The sequence below is a fragment of the Hypanus sabinus genome, unplaced genomic scaffold (assembly GCF_030144855.1).
Source record: "Hypanus sabinus isolate sHypSab1 unplaced genomic scaffold, sHypSab1.hap1 scaffold_596, whole genome shotgun sequence".
Classification (NCBI taxonomy): Eukaryota; Metazoa; Chordata; class Chondrichthyes; order Myliobatiformes; family Dasyatidae; genus Hypanus; species Hypanus sabinus.
Window position 1 is genome coordinate 75,842 of NW_026781452.1, and position 23,718 is coordinate 99,559.

Genomic DNA, 23,718 nt, shown 5'->3' on the forward strand with positions numbered 1-23,718 from the left:
CACTACATTACCGTGTGATGGGAATCGAACCCGGGTCACTGGTACTGTAAACATTGTGCTAACCACTACACTACCGTGTGATGGGAATTGAAACCGGGTCACTGGTACTGTAAAGATTGTGCTAACCGCTACACTACCGTGTGATCGGAATTGAACCCTGGTCACTGGTACTGTAAACATTGTGCTAACCACTACACTACCGTGTGATCGGAATTGAACCTTGGTCACTGTTACTGTAAACATTGTGCTAACCACTACACTACCGTGTGATCGGAATTGAACCCGGGTCACTGGTACTGTAAACATTGTGCTAACCACTACACTACCGTGTGATGGGAATTGAACCCGGGTCACTGGTACTGTAAACATTGTGCTAACCACTATACTACCGTGTGATGGGAATTGAACCCGGGTCGCTGGTACTGTAAACATTGTGCTAACCACTACACTACCATGTGATGGTAATTGAACCCGGGTCACTGGTACTGTTAAAACTGTGCTAACCACGACACTACCGTGTGATAGGAATTGAACCCGTGTCACTGGTACTGTAAACATTGTACTAACCACTTCACCACCGTGTGATGGGAATTGAACCCGGGTCACTGGCACTGTAAACATTGTGCTAACCACTACACTGCCGTGTGACCGGAATTGAACCCGGGTCACAGGTACTGTAAACACTGTGCTAACCACTACACTACCGTGTGATGAGAATCGAACCCGGGTCACTGGTACTGTAAACACTGTGCTAACCACTACACTACCGTGTGATGGGAATTGAACCCGGGTCACTGGTACTGTAAACATTGTACTAACCACTTCACCACCGTGTGATGGGAATTGAACCCGGGTCACTGGCACTGTAAACATTGTGCTAACCACTTCACCACCGTGTGACCGGAATTGAACCCGGGTCACTGGTACTGTAAACACTGTGCTAACCACTACACTACCGTGTGATGGGAATTGAACCCGGGTCACTGGTACTGTAAACATTGTGCTAACTACTACACTACCGTGTGATCGGAATTGAACCCGGGTCACTGGTACTGTAAACATTGTGCTAACCACTACACTACCCTGTGATGGGAATTGAACCCGGGTCATTGGTACTGTAAACATTGTGCTAACCAGTACACTACCGTGTGATGAGAATCGAACCCGGGTCACTGGTACTGTAAACATTGTGCTAACCACTACACTACCGTGTGATCGGAATTGAACCCGGGTCACTGTTACTGTAAACATTGTGCTAACCACTATACTACCGCGTGATGGGAATTGAACCCGGGTCACTGGTACTGTAAACATTGTGCTAACCTCTACACTACCGTGTGATGGGAATTGAACCCGGGTCACTGGTACTATAAACATTGTGCTAACCACTACACTACCATGTAATGGGAATTGAACCCGGGTCACTGGTACTGTAAAAACTGTGCTAACCACTACACTACCGTGTGATAGGAATTGAACCCGTGTCACTGGTACTGTAAACATTGTACTAACCACTACACTACCGTGTGATGGGAATTGAACCCGGGTCACTGGTACTGTAAACATTCTGCTAACCACTACACTGCCGTGTGATCGGAATTGAACCCGGGTCACAGGTACTGTAAACACTGTGCTAACCACTACACTACCATGTGATGGGAATTGAACCCGGGTCACTGGTACTGTAAATATTGTACTAACCACTACACTACCGTGTGATCGGAATTGAACCCGGGTAACAGGTACTGTAAACACTGTGCTAACCACTACACTACCGTGTGATGGGAATTGAACCCGGGTCACTGGTACTGTAAACATTGTGCTAACTACTACACTACCGTGTGATCGGAATTGAACCCGGGTCACTGGCACTGTAAACATTGTGCTAACCACTACACTACCGTGTGATCGGAATTGAACCCTGGTCACTGGTATTGTAAACAATGTGCTCACCACTACACTACCGTGTGATGGGAATCGAACCCGGGTCACTGGTACTGTAAACATTGTGCTAACCACTACACTACTGTGTGATCGGAATTGAACCCGGGTCACTGGTACTGTAAACATTGTGCTAACCACTACACTACCGTGTGATGGGAATTGAACCCGGGTCACTGGTACTGTAAACATTGTGCTAACCACTACACTACCGTGTGATGGGAATTGAGCCCGGGTCACTGGTACTGTAAACATTGTGCTAACCACTACACTACCGTGTGATGGGAATTGAACCCGGGTCACTGGTACTGTATACATTGTGCTAACCACTACACTACTGTGTGATGGGAATTGAACCCGGGTCACTGGTATTGTAAACATTGTGCTACCCACTACACTACTGTGTGATCGGAATTGATCCCGGGTCACTGGTACTGTAAACATTGTGCTAACCACTACACTACCGTGTGATGGGAATCGAACCCGGGTCACTGGTACTGTAAACATTGTGATAACTACTACACTACCCTGTGATGGGAATTGAACCCGGGTCATTGGTACGGTAAACATTGTTCTAACCAGTACACTACCGTGTGATGAGAATCGAACCCGGGTCACTGGTACTGTAAACACTGTGCTAACCACTACACTACCGTGTGATGGGAATTGAACCCGGGTCACTGGTACTGTAAACATTGTGCTAACCACTACACTACCGTGTGATGGGAATTGAACCCGGGTCACTGGTACTGTAAACATTGTGCTAACCACTACACTACCGTGTGATGGGAATTGAACCCGGGTCACTGGTATTGTAAACATTGTGCTACCCACTACACTACTGTGTGATCGGAATTGAACCCGGGTCACTGGTACTGTAAACATTGTGCTAACCACTACACTGCCGTGTGATGGGAATTGAACCCATGTCACTGGTACTGTAAACATTGTGCTAACCATTACACTACCGTGTGATGGGAATTGAACCCGGGTCGCTGGTACTGTAAACATTGTGCTAACCACTACACTACCGTGTGATGGGAATTGAACCCGTGTCACTGGTACTGTAAACATTGTACTAACCACTACACTACCGTGTGATGGGAATTGAACCCGGGTCACTGGTACTGTAAACATTGTGCTAACCACTACACTACCGTGTGATGGGAATTGAACCCGTGTCACTGGTATTGTAAACATTGTGCTAACCACTACACTACCGTGTGATGGGAATTGAACCCGGGTCACAGGTACTGTAAACACTGTGCTAACCACGACACTACCGTGTGATCGGAATTGAACCCGTGTCACTGGTACTGTAAACATTGTACTAACCACTACACTACCGTGTGATCGGAATTGAACCCGGGTCACTGGTATTGTAAACATTGTACTAACCACTACACTACCGTGTGATCGGAATTGAACCCGTGTCACTGGTACTGTAAACATTGTACTAACCACTACACTACCGTGTGATCGGAATTGAACCCGGGTCACTGGTACTGTAAACACTGTGCTCACCACTACACTACCATGTGATCGGAATTGAACCCGGGTCACAGGTACTGTAAACATTGTGCTAACCACTACACTACCGTGTGATAGGAATTGAACCCGTGTCACTGGTACTGTAAACATTTTACTAACCACTACACTACCGTGTGATGGGAATTGAACCCGGGTCACTGGTACTGTAAACATTGTGCTAACCACTACACTGCCGTGTGATCGGAATTGAACCCGGGTCACAGGTACTGTAAACACTGTGCTAACCACTACACTACCGTGTGATGGGAATTGAACCCGGGTCACTGGTACTGTAAATATTGTACTAACCACTACACTACCGTGTGATCGGAATTGAACCCGGGTAACAGGTACTGTAAACACTGTGCTAACCACTACACTACCGTGTGATGGGAATTGAACCCGGGTCACTGGTATTGTAAACATTGTGCTACCCACTACACTACTGTGTGATCGGAATTGATCCCGGGTCACTGGTACTGTAAACATTGTGCTAACCACTACACTACCGTGTGATGGGAATCGAACCCGGGTCACTGGTACTGTAAACATTGTGCTAACTACTACACTACTGTGTGATCGGAATTGAACCCGGGTCACTGGTACTGTAAACATTGTGCTAACCACTACACTACCCTGTGATGGGAATTGAACCCGGGTCATTGGTACTGTAAACATTGTGCTAACCAGTACACTACCGTGTGATGAGAATCGAACCCGGGTCACTGGTACTGTAAACATTGTGCTAACCACTACACTACCGTGTGATGGTAATTGAACCCATGTCACTGGTACTGTAAACATTGTGCTAACCACTACACTACCGTGTGATGGGAATTGAACCCGGGTCACTGGTACTGTAAACATTGTGCTAACCACTACACTACCGTGTGATGGGAATGGAACCCAAGTCACTGGTACTGTAAACATTGTGCTAACCACTACACTACCGTGTGATGGGAATTGAACCCGGGTCACTGGTACTATAAACATTGTGCTAACCACTACACTACCATGTAATGGGAATTGAACCCGGGTCACTGGTACTGTAAAAACTGTGCTAACCACTACACTACCGTGTGATAGGAATTGAACCCGTGTCACTGGTACTGTAAACATTGTACTAACCACTACACTACCGTGTGATGGGAATTGAACCCGGGTCACTGGTACTGTAAACATTCTGCTAACCACTACACTGCCGTGTGATCGGAATTGAACCCGGGTCACAGGTACTGTAAACACTGTGCTAACCACTACACTACCATGTGATGGGAATTGAACCCGGGTCACTGGTACTGTAAATATTGTACTAACCACTACACTACCGTGTGATCGGAATTGAACCCGGGTAACAGGTACTGTAAACACTGTGCTAACCACTACACTACCATGTGATGGGAATTGAACCCGGGTCACTGGTACTGTAAACATTGTGCTAACTACTACACTACCGTGTGATCGGAATTGAACCCGGGTCACTGGCACTGTAAACATTGTGCTAACCACTACACTACCGTGTGATCGGAATTGAACCCTGGTCACTGGTATTGTAAACAATGTGCTCACCACTACACTACCGTGTGATGGGAATCGAACCCGGGTCACTGGTACTGTAAACATTGTGCTAACCACTACACTACTGTGTGATCGGAATTGAACCCGGGTCACTGGTACTGTAAACATTGTGCTAACCACTACACTACCGTGTGATGGGAATTGAACCCGGGTCACTGGTACTGTAAACATTGTGCTAACCACTACACTACCGTGTGATGGGAATTGAACCCGGGTCACTGGTACTGTATACATTGTGCTAACCACTACACTACTGTGTGATGGGAATTGAACCCGGGTCACTGGTACTGTAAACATTGTGCTAACCACTACACTACCGTGTGATGGGAATTGAGCCCGGGTCACTGGTACTGTAAACATTGTGCTAACCACTACAGTACCGTGTGATGGGAATCGAACCCGGGTCACTGGTACTGTAAACATTGTGCTAACCACTACACTACCGTGTGATGGGAATCGAACCCGGGTCACTGGTACTGTAAACATTGTGCTAACCACTACACTACCGTGTGATGGGAATTGAGCCCGGGTCACTGGTACTGTAAACATTGTGCTAACCACTACACTACCGTGTGATGGGAATTGAACCCGGGTCACTGGTACTGTATACATTGTGCTAACCACTACACTACTGTGTGATGGGAATTGAACCCGGGTCACTGGTATTGTAAACATTGTGCTACCCACTACACTACTGTGTGATCGGAATTGATCCCGGGTCACTGGTACTGTAAACATTGTGCTAACCACTACACTACCGTGTGATGGGAATCGAACCCGGGTCACTGGTACTGTAAACATTGTGCTAACTACTACACTACCCTGTGATGGGAATTGAACCCGGGTCACTGGTATTGTAAACATTGTGCTACCCACTACACTACTGTGTGATCGGAATTGAACCCGGGTCACTGGTACTGTAAACATTGTGCTAACCACTACACTGCCGTGTGATGGGAATTGAACCCGTGTCACTGGTACTGTAAACATTGTACTAACCACTACACTACCGTGTGATGGGAATTGAACCCGGGTCACTGGTACTGTAAACATTGTGCTAACCACTACACTACCGTGTGATGGGAATTGAACCCGTGTCACTGGTATTGTAAACATTGTGCTAACCACTACACTACCGTGTGATGGGAATTGAACCCGGGTCACAGGTACTGTAAACACTGTGCTAACCACGACACTACCGTGTGATCGGAATTGAACCCGTGTCACTGGTACTGTAAACATTGTACTAACCACTACACTACCGTGTGATCGGAATTGAACCCGGGTCACTGGTATTGTAAACATTGTACTAACCACTACACTACCGTGTGATCGGAATTGAACCCGTGTCACTGGTACTGTAAACATTGTACTAACCACTACACTACCGTGTGATCGGAATTGAACCCGGGTCACTGGTACTGTAAACACTGTGCTCACCACTACACTACCATGTGATCGGAATTGAACCCGGGTCACAGGTACTGTAAACATTGTGCTAACCACTACACTACCGTGTGATAGGAATTGAACCCGTGTCACTGGTACTGTAAACATTTTACTAACCACTACACTACCGTGTGATGGGAATTGAACCCGGGTCACTGGTACTGTAAACATTGTGCTAACCACTACACTGCCGTGTGATCGGAATTGAACCCGGGTCACAGGTACTGTAAACACTGTGCTAACCACTACACTACCGTGTGATGGGAATTGAACCCGGGTCACTGGTACTGTAAATATTGTACTAACCACTACACTACCGTGTGATCGGAATTGAACCCGGGTAACAGGTACTGTAAACACTGTGCTAACCACTACACTACCGTGTGATGGGAATTGAACCCGGGTCACTGGTATTGTAAACATTGTGCTACCCACTACACTACTGTGTGATCGGAATTGATCCCGGGTCACAGGTACTGTAAACATTGTGCTAACCACTACACTACCCTGTGATGGGAATTGAACCCGGGTCATTGGTACTGTAAACATTGTGCTAACCAGTACACTACCGTGTGATGAGAATCGAACCCGGGTCACTGGTACTGTAAACATTGTGCTAACCACTACACTACCGTGTGATGGTAATTGAACCCATGTCACTGGTACTGTAAACATTGTGCTAACCACTACACTACCGTGTGATGGGAATTGAACCCGGGTCACTGGTACTGTAAACATTGTGCTAACCACTACACTACCGTGTGATGGGAATGGAACCCAAGTCACTGGTACTGTACACATTGTGCTAACCACTACACTACCGTGTGATGGGAATCGAACCTGGGTCACTGGTACTGTAAACAATGTGCTCACCACTACACTACCGTGTGATGGGAATTGAACCTGGGTCACTGGTACTGTAAACATTGTGCTAACCACTACACTACCGTGTGATCAGAATTGAACCCGGGTCACTGGTATTGTAAACATTGTGCTAACCACTACAGTACCGTGTGATCGGAATCGAACCCGGATCACTGGTACTGTAAACATTGTGCTAACCACTACACTACTGTGTGATGGGAATCGAACCCGGGTCACTGGTACTGTAAACATTGTGCTAACCACTACAGTACCGTGTGATCAGAATCGAACCCGGGTCACTGGCACTGTAAACACTGTGCTAACCACTACACTACCGCGTGATGGGAATCGAACCCGGGTCACGGGTACTGTAAACACTGTGCTAACCGCTACATTACCGTGTGATGGGAATCGAACCCGGGTCACTGGTACTGTAAACATTGTGCTAACCACTACACTACCGTGTGATGGGAATTGAACCCGGGTCACTGTTACTGTAAACATTGTGCTAACCACTACACTACCGTGTGATGGGAATTGAACCCGGGTCACTGGTACTGTAAACACTGTGCTAACCACTACATTACCGTGTGATGGGAATCGAACCCGGGTCACTGGTACTGTAAACATTGTGCTAACCACTACACTACCGTGTGATGGGAATTGAACCCGGGTCACTGTTACTGTAAACATTGTGCTAACCACTACACTACCGTGTGATGGGAATCGAACCCGGGTCACTGGTACTGTAAACATTGTGCTAACCACTACACTACCGTGTGATCGGAATTGAACCTTGGTCACTGTTACTGTAAACATTGTGCTAACCACTACACTACCGTGTGATCGGAATTGAACCCGGGTCACTGGTACTGTAAACATTGTGCTAACCACTACACTACCGTGTGATGGGAATTGAACCCGGGTCACTGGTACTGTAAACATTGTGCTAACCACTATACTACCGTGTGATGGGAATTGAACCCGGGTCGCTGGTACTGTAAACATTGTGCTAACCACTACACTACCATGTGATGGTAATTGAACCCGGGTCACTGGTACTGTTAAAACTGTGCTAACCACGACACTACCGTGTGATAGGAATTGAACCCGTGTCACTGGTACTGTAAACATTGTACTAACCACTTCACCACCGTGTGATGGGAATTGAACCCGGGTCACTGGCACTGTAAACATTGTGCTAACCACTACACTGCCGTGTGACCGGAATTGAACCCGGGTCACAGGTACTGTAAACACTGTGCTAACCACTACACTACCGTGTGATGAGAATCGAACCCGGGTCACTGGTACTGTAAACACTGTGCTAACCACTACACTACCGTGTGATGGGAATTGAACCCGGGTCACTGGTACTGTAAACATTGTACTAACCACTTCACCACCGTGTGATGGGAATTGAACCCGGGTCACTGGCACTGTAAACATTGTGCTAACCACTTCACCACCGTGTGACCGGAATTGAACCCGGGTCACTGGTACTGTAAACACTGTGCTAACCACTACACTACCGTGTGATGGGAATTGAACCCGGGTCACTGGTACTGTAAACATTGTGCTAACTACTACACTACCGTGTGATCGGAATTGAACCCGGGTCACTGGTACTGTAAACATTGTGCTAACCACTACACTACCCTGTGATGGGAATTGAACCCGGGTCATTGGTACTGTAAACATTGTGCTAACCAGTACACTACCGTGTGATGAGAATCGAACCCGGGTCACTGGTACTGTAAACATTGTGCTAACCACTACACTACCGTGTGATCGGAATTGAACCCGGGTCACTGTTACTGTAAACATTGTGCTAACCACTATACTACCGCGTGATGGGAATTGAACCCGGGTCACTGGTACTGTAAACATTGTGCTAACCTCTACACTACCGTGTGATGGGAATTGAACCCGGGTCACTGGTACTATAAACATTGTGCTAACCACTACACTACCATGTAATGGGAATTGAACCCGGGTCACTGGTACTGTAAAAACTGTGCTAACCACTACACTACCGTGTGATAGGAATTGAACCCGTGTCACTGGTACTGTAAACATTGTACTAACCACTACACTACCGTGTGATGGGAATTGAACCCGGGTCACTGGTACTGTAAACATTCTGCTAACCACTACACTGCCGTGTGATCGGAATTGAACCCGGGTCACAGGTACTGTAAACACTGTGCTAACCACTACACTACCATGTGATGGGAATTGAACCCGGGTCACTGGTACTGTAAATATTGTACTAACCACTACACTACCGTGTGATCGGAATTGAACCCGGGTAACAGGTACTGTAAACACTGTGCTAACCACTACACTACCGTGTGATGGGAATTGAACCCGGGTCACTGGTACTGTAAACATTGTGCTAACTACTACACTACCGTGTGATCGGAATTGAACCCGGGTCACTGGCACTGTAAACATTGTGCTAACCACTACACTACCGTGTGATCGGAATTGAACCCTGGTCACTGGTATTGTAAACAATGTGCTCACCACTACACTACCGTGTGATGGGAATCGAACCCGGGTCACTGGTACTGTAAACATTGTGCTAACCACTACACTACTGTGTGATCGGAATTGAACCCGGGTCACTGGTACTGTAAACATTGTGCTAACCACTACACTACCGTGTGATGGGAATTGAACCCGGGTCACTGGTACTGTAAACATTGTGCTAACCACTACACTACCGTGTGATGGGAATTGAGCCCGGGTCACTGGTACTGTAAACATTGTGCTAACCACTACACTACCGTGTGATGGGAATTGAACCCGGGTCACTGGTACTGTATACATTGTGCTAACCACTACACTACTGTGTGATGGGAATTGAACCCGGGTCACTGGTATTGTAAACATTGTGCTACCCACTACACTACTGTGTGATCGGAATTGATCCCGGGTCACTGGTACTGTAAACATTGTGCTAACCACTACACTACCGTGTGATGGGAATCGAACCCGGGTCACTGGTACTGTAAACATTGTGATAACTACTACACTACCCTGTGATGGGAATTGAACCCGGGTCATTGGTACGGTAAACATTGTTCTAACCAGTACACTACCGTGTGATGAGAATCGAACCCGGGTCACTGGTACTGTAAACACTGTGCTAACCACTACACTACCGTGTGATGGGAATTGAACCCGGGTCACTGGTACTGTAAACATTGTGCTAACCACTACACTACCGTGTGATGGGAATTGAACCCGGGTCACTGGTACTGTAAACATTGTGCTAACCACTACACTACCGTGTGATGGGAATTGAACCCGGGTCACTGGTATTGTAAACATTGTGCTACCCACTACACTACTGTGTGATCGGAATTGAACCCGGGTCACTGGTACTGTAAACATTGTGCTAACCACTACACTGCCGTGTGATGGGAATTGAACCCATGTCACTGGTACTGTAAACATTGTGCTAACCACTACACTACCGTGTGATGGGAATTGAACCCGTGTCACTGGTATTGTAAACATTGTGCTAACCACTACACTACCGTGTGATGGGAATTGAACCCGGGTCACAGGTACTGTAAACACTGTGCTAACCACGACACTACCGTGTGATCGGAATTGAACCCGTGTCACTGGTACTGTAAACATTGTACTAACCACTACACTACCGTGTGATCGGAATTGAACCCGGGTCACTGGTATTGTAAACATTGTACTAACCACTACACTACCGTGTGATCGGAATTGAACCCGTGTCACTGGTACTGTAAACATTGTACTAACCACTACACTACCGTGTGATCGGAATTGAACCCGGGTCACTGGTACTGTAAACACTGTGCTCACCACTACACTACCATGTGATCGGAATTGAACCCGGGTCACAGGTACTGTAAACATTGTGCTAACCACTACACTACCGTGTGATAGGAATTGAACCCGTGTCACTGGTACTGTAAACATTTTACTAACCACTACACTACCGTGTGATGGGAATTGAACCCGGGTCACTGGTACTGTAAACATTGTGCTAACCACTACACTGCCGTGTGATCGGAATTGAACCCGGGTCACAGGTACTGTAAACACTGTGCTAACCACTACACTACCGTGTGATGGGAATTGAACCCGGGTCACTGGTACTGTAAATATTGTACTAACCACTACACTACCGTGTGATCGGAATTGAACCCGGGTAACAGGTACTGTAAACACTGTGCTAACCACTACACTACCGTGTGATGGGAATTGAACCCGGGTCACTGGTATTGTAAACATTGTGCTACCCACTACACTACTGTGTGATCGGAATTGATCCCGGGTCACTGGTACTGTAAACATTGTGCTAACCACTACACTACCGTGTGATGGGAATCGAACCCGGGTCACTGGTACTGTAAACATTGTGCTAACTACTACACTACTGTGTGATCGGAATTGAACCCGGGTCACTGGTACTGTAAACATTGTGCTAACCACTACACTACCCTGTGATGGGAATTGAACCCGGGTCATTGGTACTGTAAACATTGTGCTAACCAGTACACTACCGTGTGATGAGAATCGAACCCGGGTCACTGGTACTGTAAACATTGTGCTAACCACTACACTACCGTGTGATGGTAATTGAACCCATGTCACTGGTACTGTAAACATTGTGCTAACCACTACACTACCGTGTGATGGGAATTGAACCCGGGTCACTGGTACTGTAAACATTGTGCTAACCACTACACTACCGTGTGATGGGAATGGAACCCAAGTCACTGGTACTGTAAACATTGTGCTAACCACTACACTACCGTGTGATGGGAATTGAACCCGGGTCACTGGTACTATAAACATTGTGCTAACCACTACACTACCATGTAATGGGAATTGAACCCGGGTCACTGGTACTGTAAAAACTGTGCTAACCACTACACTACCGTGTGATAGGAATTGAACCCGTGTCACTGGTACTGTAAACATTGTACTAACCACTACACTACCGTGTGATGGGAATTGAACCCGGGTCACTGGTACTGTAAACATTCTGCTAACCACTACACTGCCGTGTGATCGGAATTGAACCCGGGTCACAGGTACTGTAAACACTGTGCTAACCACTACACTACCATGTGATGGGAATTGAACCCGGGTCACTGGTACTGTAAATATTGTACTAACCACTACACTACCGTGTGATCGGAATTGAACCCGGGTAACAGGTACTGTAAACACTGTGCTAACCACTACACTACCATGTGATGGGAATTGAACCCGGGTCACTGGTACTGTAAACATTGTGCTAACTACTACACTACCGTGTGATCGGAATTGAACCCGGGTCACTGGCACTGTAAACATTGTGCTAACCACTACACTACCGTGTGATCGGAATTGAACCCTGGTCACTGGTATTGTAAACAATGTGCTCACCACTACACTACCGTGTGATGGGAATCGAACCCGGGTCACTGGTACTGTAAACATTGTGCTAACCACTACACTACTGTGTGATCGGAATTGAACCCGGGTCACTGGTACTGTAAACATTGTGCTAACCACTACACTACCGTGTGATGGGAATTGAACCCGGGTCACTGGTACTGTAAACATTGTGCTAACCACTACACTACCGTGTGATGGGAATTGAACCCGGGTCACTGGTACTGTATACATTGTGCTAACCACTACACTACTGTGTGATGGGAATTGAACCCGGGTCACTGGTACTGTAAACATTGTGCTAACCACTACACTACCGTGTGATGGGAATTGAGCCCGGGTCACTGGTACTGTAAACATTGTGCTAACCACTACAGTACCGTGTGATGGGAATCGAACCCGGGTCACTGGTACTGTAAACATTGTGCTAACCACTACACTACCGTGTGATGGGAATCGAACCCGGGTCACTGGTACTGTAAACATTGTGCTAACCACTACACTACCGTGTGATGGGAATTGAGCCCGGGTCACTGGTACTGTAAACATTGTGCTAACCACTACACTACCGTGTGATGGGAATTGAACCCGGGTCACTGGTACTGTATACATTGTGCTAACCACTACACTACTGTGTGATGGGAATTGAACCCGGGTCACTGGTATTGTAAACATTGTGCTACCCACTACACTACTGTGTGATCGGAATTGATCCCGGGTCACTGGTACTGTAAACATTGTGCTAACCACTACACTACCGTGTGATGGGAATCGAACCCGGGTCACTGGTACTGTAAACATTGTGCTAACTACTACACTACCCTGTGATGGGAATTGAACCCGGGTCATTGGTACGGTAAACATTGTTCTAACCAGTACACTACCGTGTGATGAGAATCGAACCCGGGTCACTGGTACTGTAAACACTGTGCTAACCACTACACTACCGTGTGATGGGAATTGAACCCGGGTCACTGGTACTGTAAACATTGTGCTAACCACTACACTACCGTGTGATGGGAATTGAACCCGGGTCACTGGTACTGTAAACATTGTGCTAACCACTACACTACCGTGTGATGGGAATTGAACCCGGGTCACTGGTATTATAAACATTGTGCTACCCACTACACTACTGTGTGATCGGAATTGAACCCGGGTCACTGGTACTGTAAACATTGTGCTAACCACTACACTGCCGTGTGATGGGAATTGAACCCATGTCACTGGTACTGTAAACATTGTGCTAACCATTACACTACCGTGTGATGGGAATTGAACCCGGGTCGCTGGTACTGTAAACATTGTGCTAACCACTACACTACCGTGTGATGGGAATTGAACCCGTGTCACTGGTACTGTAAACATTGTACTAACCACTACACTACCGTGTGATGGGAATTGAACCCGGGTCACTGGTACTGTAAACATTGTGCTAACCACTACACTACCGTGTGATGGGAATTGAACCCGTGTCACTGGTATTGTAAACATTGTGCTAACCACTACACTACCGTGTGATGGGAATTGAACCCGGGTCACAGGTACTGTAAACACTGTGCTAACCACGACACTACCGTGTGATCGGAATTGAACCCGTGTCACTGGTACTGTAAACATTGTACTAACCACTACACTACCGTGTGATCGGAATTGAACCCGGGTCACTGGTATTGTAAACATTGTACTAACCACTACACTACCGTGTGATCGGAATTGAACCCGTGTCACTGGTACTGTAAACATTGTACTAACCACTACACTACCGTGTGATCGGAATTGAACCCGGGTCACTGGTACTGTAAACACTGTGCTCACCACTACACTACCATGTGATCGGAATTGAACCCGGGTCACAGGTACTGTAAACATTGTGCTAACCACTACACTACCGTGTGATAGGAATTGAACCCGTGTCACTGGTACTGTAAACATTTTACTAACCACTACACTACCGTGTGATGGGAATTGAACCCGGGTCACTGGTACTGTAAACATTGTGCTAACCACTACACTGCCGTGTGATCGGAATTGAACCCGGGTCACAGGTACTGTAAACACTGTGCTAACCACTACACTACCGTGTGATGGGAATTGAACCCGGGTCACTGGTACTGTAAATATTGTACTAACCACTACACTACCGTGTGATCGGAATTGAACCCGGGTAACAGGTACTGTAAACACTGTGCTAACCACTACACTACCGTGTGATGGGAATTGAACCCGGGTCACTGGTATTGTAAACATTGTGCTACCCACTACACTACTGTGTGATCGGAATTGATCCCGGGTCACAGGTACTGTAAACATTGTGCTAACCACTACACTACCCTGTGATGGGAATTGAACCCGGGTCATTGGTACTGTAAACATTGTGCTAACCAGTACACTACCGTGTGATGAGAATCGAACCCGGGTCACTGGTACTGTAAACATTGTGCTAACCACTACACTACCGTGTGATGGTAATTGAACCCATGTCACTGGTACTGTAAACATTGTGCTAACCACTACACTACCGTGTGATGGGAATTGAACCCGGGTCACTGGTACTGTAAACATTGTGCTAACCACTACACTACCGTGTGATGGGAATGGAACCCAAGTCACTGGTACTGTACACATTGTGCTAACCACTACACTACCGTGTGATGGGAATCGAACCTGGGTCACTGGTACTGTAAACAATGTGCTCACCACTACACTACCGTGTGATGGGAATTGAACCTGGGTCACTGGTACTGTAAACATTGTGCTAACCACTACACTACCGTGTGATGGGAATGGAACCCGGGTCACTGGTACTGTAAACACTGTGCTAACCACTACACTACCGTGTGATGGGAATCGAACCCGGGTCACTGGTACTGTAAACATTGTGCTAACAACTACACTACCGTGTGATGGGAATGGAACCCGGGTCACTGGTACTGTAAACACTGTGCTAACCATTACACTACCGTGTGATGGGAATCGAACCCGGGTCACTGGTATTGTAAACATTGTGCGAACCACTGCACTACCGTGTGATGGGAATTGAACCCGGGTCACTGGTACTGTAAACATTGTGCTAACCACTACACTACCGTGTGATGGGAATTGAACCCGGTTCACTGGTACTGTAAACATTGTGCTAACCACTACACTACCATGTGATGGTAATTGAACCCGGGTCACTGGTACTGTAAAAACTGTGCTAACCACTACACTACCGTGTGATAGGAATTGAACCCGTGTCACTGGTACTGTAAACATTGTACTAACCACTACACTACCGTGTAATGGGAATTGAACCCGGGTCACTGGTATTGTAAACATTGTGCTAACCACTACACTGCCGTGTGATCGGAATTGAACCCGGGTCACAGGTTCTGTAAACACTGTGCTAACCACTACACTACCGTGTGATAGGAATTGAACCCGTGTCACTGGTACTGTAAACATTGTACTAACCACTACACTACCGTGTGATGGGAATTGAACCCGGGTCACTGGTATTGTAAACATTGTGCTAACCACTACACTGCCGTGTGATCGGAATTGAACCCGGGTCACAGGTTCTGTAAACACTGTGCTAACCACTACACTACAGTGTGATGGGAATTGAACCCGGGTCACTGGTACTGTAAACATTGTGCTAACCACTACACTACCCTGTGATGGGAATTGAACCCGGGTCATTGGTACTGTAAACATTGTGCTAACCACTACATTACCGTGTGATCGGAATTGAACCCGGGTCACTGGTACTGTAAACATTGTGCTAACCACTACACTACCGCGTGATGGGAATTGAACCCGGGTCACTGGTACTGTAAACATTGTGCTAACCTCTACACTACCGTGTGATGGGAATCGAACCGGGGTCACTGGTACTGTAAACATTGTGCTAACCACTACACTACCGTGTGATGGTAATTGAACCCATGTCACTGGTACTGTAAACATTGTGCTAACCACTACACTACCGTGTGATGGGAATTGAACCCGGGTCACTGGTACTGTAAACATTGTGCTAACCACTACACTACCGTGTGATGGGAATGGAACCCGAGTCACTGGTACTGTAAACATTGTGCTAACCACTACACTACCGTGTGATCGGAATTGAACCCGGGTCACTGGTATTGTAAACATTGTGCTAACCACTACACTACCGTGTGATGGGAATGGAACCCGGGTCACTGGTACTGTAAACACTGTGCTAACCACTACACTACCGTGTGATGGGAATCGAACCCGGGTCACTGGTACTGTAAACATTGTGCTAACCACTGCACTACCGTGTGATGGGAATTGAACCCGGGTCACTGGTACTGTAAACATTGTGCTAACCACTACACTACCGTGTGATGGGAATGGAACCCGGGTCACTGGTACTGTAAACACTGTGCTAACCACTACACTACCGTGTGATGGGAATCGAACCCGGGTCACTGGTACTGTAAACATTGTGCTAACCACTGCACTACCGTGTGATGGGAATTGAACCCGGGTCACTGCTACTGTAAATATTATGCTAACCACTACACTACCGTGATGGGAATTGAACCCGGGTCACTGGTACTGTAAACACTGTGCTAACCACTACACTACCGTGTGATGGGAATTGAACCTGGGTCACTGGTACTGTAAACATTGTGCTAACCACTACACTACCGTGTGATGGGAATTGAACCCGGGTCACTGGTACTGTAAACATTGTGCTAACCACTACACTACAGTGTGATGGGAATTGAACCCGGGTCACTGGTACTGTAAACATTGTGCTAACCACTACACTACCGTGTGATGGGAATGGAACCCGGGTCACTGGTACTGTAAACATTGTGCTAACCACTACACTACCGTGTGATGGGAATCGAACCCGGGTCACTGGTACTGTAAACATTGTGCTAACCACTGCACTACCGTGTGATGGGAATTGAACCCGGGTCACTGGTACTGTAAACATTGTGCTAACCACTACACTACCGTGTGATGGGAATCGAACCCGGGTCACTGGTACTGTAAACATTGTGCTAACCACTACAGTACCGTGTGATCGGAATTGAACCCGGGTCACTGGTACTGTAAACACTGTGCTAACCACTACACTACCGCGTGATGCGTATCGAACCCGGGTCACGGGTAATGTAAACACTGTGCTAACCACTACATTACCGTGTGATGGGAATCGAACCCGGGTCACTGGTACTGTAAACATTGTGCTAACCACTACACTACCGTGTGATGGGAATTGAACCCGGGTCACTGTTACTGTAAACATTGTGCTAACCACTACACTACCGTGTGATGGTAATTGAACCCGGGTCACTGGTACTGTAAACATTGTGCTCAGCACTACACTACCGTTTGATGGGAATTGAACCCGGGTCACTGGTAATGTAAACATTGTGCTAACCACTACACTACCGTGTGATCGGAATTGAACCCGGGTCACAGGTACTGTAAACACTGTGCTAACCACTACGCTACCGTGTGATGGGAATTGAACCCGGGTCACTGGTACTGTAAATATTGTGCTAACCACTACACTACCGTGTGATCGGAATTGAACCCGGGTCACAGGTACTGTAAACAGTGTGCTAACCACTACACTACCGTGTGATGGGAATCGAACCGGGGTCACTGGTACTGTAAACATTGTGGTAACCACTACACTACCGTGTGATGGGAATTGAACCCATGTCACTGGTACTGTAAACATTGTGCTAACCACTACACTACCGTGTGATGGGAATCGAACCTGGGTCACTGGTACTGTAAACATTGTGTTAACGACTACACTACTGTGTGATGGGAATCGAACCTGGGTCACTGGTACTGTAAACATTGTGCTAACCACTACACTACCGTGTGATGGGAATCGAACCTGGGTCACTGGTACTGTAAATATTGTGCTAACCACTACACTACTGTGTGATGGGAAGCGAATCCGGGTCACTGGTACTGTAAACATTGTGCTAACCACTACACTACCGTGTGATGGGAATTGAACCCGGGTCACTGGTATTGTAAACATTGTGCTAACCACTACAGTACCGTGTGATGGGAATCGAACCCGGGTCACTGGTACTGTAAACATTGTGTTAATCACTACACTACCGTGTGATGGGAATCGAACCCGGGTCACTGGTACTGTAAACATTGTGCTAACCACTACACTACCGTGTGATCGGAATTGAACCCGGGTCACTGGTACTGTAAACATTGTGCTAACCACTACACTACCGTGTGATCTGAATTGAACCCGGGTCACTGGTACTGTAAACATTGTGCTAACCACTACACTACCGTGTGATGGGAATTGAACCCGTGTCACTGGTACTGTAAACATTGTGCTAACCATTGCACTACCGTGTGATGGGAATTGAACCCGGGTCACTGGTACTGTAAATATTGTGCTAACCAGTACACTACTGTGTGATCGGAATTGAACCCGGGTCACAGGTACTGTAAACTGTGTGCTAACCACTACACTACCGTGTGATGGGAATTGAACCCGGGTCACTGGTACTGTAAACATTGTGCTAACCACTACACTACCGTGTGATCGGAATTGAACCCGGGTCACTGGTACTGTAAACACTGTGCTAACCACTACACTACCGTGTGATGAGAATTGAACCAGGGTCACTGGTACTGTAAACATTGTGCTAACCACTACACTACCGTGTGATGGGAATTGAACCAGGGTCACTGGTACTGTAAACATTGTGCTAACCACTACACTACCGTGTGATGGCAATGGAACCCCGGTCACTGGTACTGTAAACATTGTGCTAACCACTACACTACCGTGTGATGGGAATTGAACCCGGGTCACTGGTATTGTAAACATTGTGCTAACCACTACACTACCGTGTGATCGGAATTGAACCCGGGTCACTGGTACTGTAAACACTGTGCTAACCACTACACTACCGTGTGATGGGAATTGTACCAGGGTCACTGGTACTGTAAACATTGTGCTAACCACTACACTACCGTGTGATGGGAATTGAACCCGGGTCACTGGTATTTTAAGCATTGTGCTAACCACTACACTAGCGTGTGATGGGAATTGAACCCGGGTCACTGGTACTGTAAACATTGTGCTAACCACTACACTACCGTGTGATGGGAATCGAACCTGGGTAACTGGTACTGTACACATTGTGCTAACCACTACACTACCGTGTGATGGGAATCGAACCCGGGTCACTGGTACTGTAAACATTGTGCTAACCACAACACTACCGTGTGATGGGAATCGAACCCGGGTCACTGGTACTGTAAACATTGTGCTAACCACTACACTACCGTGTGATGGGAATCGAACCCGGGTCACTGGTACTGTAAATATTGTGCTAACCACTACACTACCGTGTGATCGGAATTGAACCCGGGTCACTGGTAATGTGAACATTCTGTTAACCACTACACTACCGTGTGATGGGAATTGAACCCGGGTCACTGGTACTGTGACCCCTAGATTAGAGGACCAAAGCTGCACACAATATTCTAGGTGCCGTAACAGTGATGCTGTTTGTTTTTCCTGGTTTGCCTCCCTCTGGATGCTGCAGTTTTCTTCACACTCACATTCATTCCTGACTGTCACACAGTCGCGTCTCTCTGAGCTGTTTCCATTGATACTGCAATTTCAACTGCTCTTTTAAATCTGAGTAATGCTTCAGTCCGGAGACATTTTTGAATGCCTACTTGTAACTTTCCCCAAACTCAGTACATCATTAAGCCCATACTGAAAATGGACTCCCCGTCCTTTCGATTCCGCTTATGAATCCAAAAGCACTGCGCAATCAGCAATGTTCCTTCACTATTTTCATGAGATCAGCAAACCTAATTTCAGCTGGTTTGGTTGGATCTGTTACTTTTCTAAGCAATCTGTTTGCTTTTCCACCTATTACAGCAAAATTAGTACTTGTTTCTCATTGGCTATTTCACTCGCTTTAAAAGAGTGCTCCTGCTGAGGAATCAAATTCATGAATGTTGCAGAAGTAGCCATAAAATAAATCACAATTTTTTATGATTGTTATCACCCGATACTCGTTGTTTATGAACTTGTGAATTCTTCTGTTCCTGCTTTTTTAACTTGATTATCTCTGCACGTGCTGTGCTTTTTAAAAACTCAACTCTTTCTCACTCCCTTCTTTTTTAACTCGAGCACCTTGATGTGCTTCAACAGGTTGGTTCATCTTAAAAATACCTCATCACCACTGTTATGTTTTGTAACTTCAGAACATTAAACTAATTAAGAGGAAAAGTTGGAGAGTCTGAAATGTGAGTCTAGCTTAGTTTTTTTTAAGTGAGCTGCCCACCTATCACATGGCAACAATTCAGGTATTTTTACATATAACTATAATGAATTATATAAACAACAAAGAATGCTTGAAGAAAGACCATGATACCCCAAGTCATATAACAGGGCACATAATGATGATGACGATATAGTTGCTTTACTAAGTTATTAATGAACTTAAACATGATACATATAATTCTAACCGTAATTTATAGTTTAAAAAGAATTAATATATTTCAATATACTGCCCCCACAAAACAACAAATTTCACAACATATGCCAGTGATTTTAAACCTGATTTTGGGAATGGGGTGGGATTGCAAATATAGCGTGGCGCTAATAAGTTATAAACTGGGACATTGAAGGAAGGATATCTTAATTGCAATATAACCCATTGGATTATGATGTTTGCGATTTCAACGTCGCACGATGTGAGGGTCATTATTGTCTCCACACTTACCGAGTGTGTCGAGAGGTTGGCGTTCAAGAGGGGTCGGCTGGGTGTTTCGAAATTCTGCAATCGAAAACGCCTTTATGTGGCTTTGCTTCCGTCCGTGCCCCAAAGTCCGGCGGTCCGTCCACCTGTGCGCCGAGACCCACCCTGCCAAGAGCGCATGCGCGCCAGCCGCCGCCCTGTTCACCTGTCCGCTGATGGAGGTGGGGCGCTTTCTTGATCGCGGTGCCTGCTGGGGGATGCGCGCCACCATCGGCTGCATGCTATTATTGTTCTTCGGGTTTGCAAGGCACCCTTAGTGATGGATGCCACTTTCTTGCGGCACCGCCTCTCGAAGGTGTTCTCGATGGTGGCGGGGGTTGTGCCCGTAATGTCTAACCACCCCCACAGCCGCAGCCTCGCGATCCTGTGAGTTGGACCCCATACCGGGCGGAGATCCAACCAGGCAGATTATTCTCCTTTGTACAGCAATAGAAGTCCGTAACAGGCATTAGTGGCATATGAAGTCAGGAGTATCCCTCATTAAAGGCCTTCACCACTTACGACATGCCCTCTTCTCATTGCTACCATCAGGGAGGAGGTACAGGAGCCTGAAGACTCACACTCAACATTTTAGGAACAGTTTCTTACCTACAGCCGTAAGATTTCTGAACAGACTATGAACATCACCTCTCTATTCTGCATTACTTATTTATATTTTTATATATTTCTTTTTGTAATTTTAATGTTTTGCACTCTTCTGCTGCCACAAAACAACACATTTCATAATGCACGTCAGTGACAATAAACCTGATTTTGATTCTGACTATTAAAGTAGCTCCTATAACATGTGGACAGTGCCTCCTTTCTGTGTGGATACATCTTGCTGCCAAATAATTAAAGAACACACGACCCTGTTAGACATTGGTAATGTGAAATGCCACAAATCTGGTTCACTAGTTTATTAGTGAGACTGAAGGCATGGGGAGCTTGGTCACAGTAAGGACCAGGCCTCAAGCACCTCAGTGAGACCTGGCACAGATTGGGGGACCACTTCGTCGAGCACCTCCACTCCGTCCACCACAACAGACAGGATCTCCCGGTTGCCACCCACTTCAACTCTGCTTCAAATTCCCATTTGGATATGTGCATACTGGCCTCCTCTACTGCCATGATGAGGCAAAACTCAGGTTGGAGGAGCAACACCTCATCTACTGTCTGGGCAGTCTCCAGCCCCTTGGCATGAACAGTGAATTCTCCAACTTCTGGTAATTCCCACCCCCTCCCTTCCCCCATCCCAGTTTCACTCTGCCTCCTCCTCCAGCTGCCTATCACCTCTCTCATGATTCTGCCTTCTTCTATTACTCATTCCCCTTACATTCCTTCCTCACCTTTCCGCCTATCCCCTCCCTGCTTCCCCTCCCCTACCCTTGATCTTTCCCCTTACTGGATTAGCACCTGGCACCTACCAGCCTTCTCCTTCCCATCCTCCCCCACCTTCTTTATAGGGCCCCTGCCCCCTCCCTCTTCAGTCCTGATGAAGGTTCTCGGCCTGAATCGTAGACCGCTCGTTTCCACGAATGCTGCCCGACCTGCTGAGTTCCTCCAGCGTGTTGCTTTGACCCCAGGCCTCAGGCTGCTGTGCCACCTGTTTGAAGCTGTCCGGGAGAGTGGTACTCCATCCACGCTGCCCTCTAGTGTCACTCAGCAGAAGACATCACTGCCAGACTGCTGCAACCTTCATGGACTCTGGGACGTGGGTGACTATATTTGTGCTGCACGTGTCCTGTGCTGTTTGTGCACTTTGACCGTGGAGGAACGCTGTTTCGTATAGCTCTATTAGTGAGTACTCACGACAATTAAACAAGGAACAGGATAGTTTCAATCTGTGGAAGTTTGTTGTTGTTTGGTGACAAGCTGAATTACTTGCAGCTGTGCTCACAGGCCTACGGCTTCAGTGATACAACATGGAACAGTCGCACACAGGATCAGTCCCATCAGCTGTGCTCACAGGCCTACGGCTTCAGTGATACAACATGGAACAGTCGCACACAGGATCAGTCCCATCAGCTGTGCTCACAGGCCTACGGCTTCAGTGATACAACATGGAACAGTCGCACACAGGATCAGTCCCATCAGCTGTGCTCACAGGCCTACGGCTTCAGTGATACAACATGGAACA

At 46.9% G+C, this 23,718-nt stretch overlaps 1 protein-coding gene across 1 annotated transcript in view; it reads right to left on the reverse strand.

Annotated features, from left to right (window-relative positions):
* Positions 1–21,672, reverse strand: part of LOC132389543 (zinc finger protein 239-like) — a 92,130-nt gene extending 70,458 nt beyond the window's left edge. The window contains exon 1 of the mRNA XM_059962016.1: positions 21,564–21,672. The gene's annotated coding sequence lies outside the window, so the exon portion shown is untranslated. The remainder of the gene's footprint in view (positions 1–21,563) is intronic.
* Between the last annotated feature and the right edge of the window lie 2,046 nt (positions 21,673–23,718).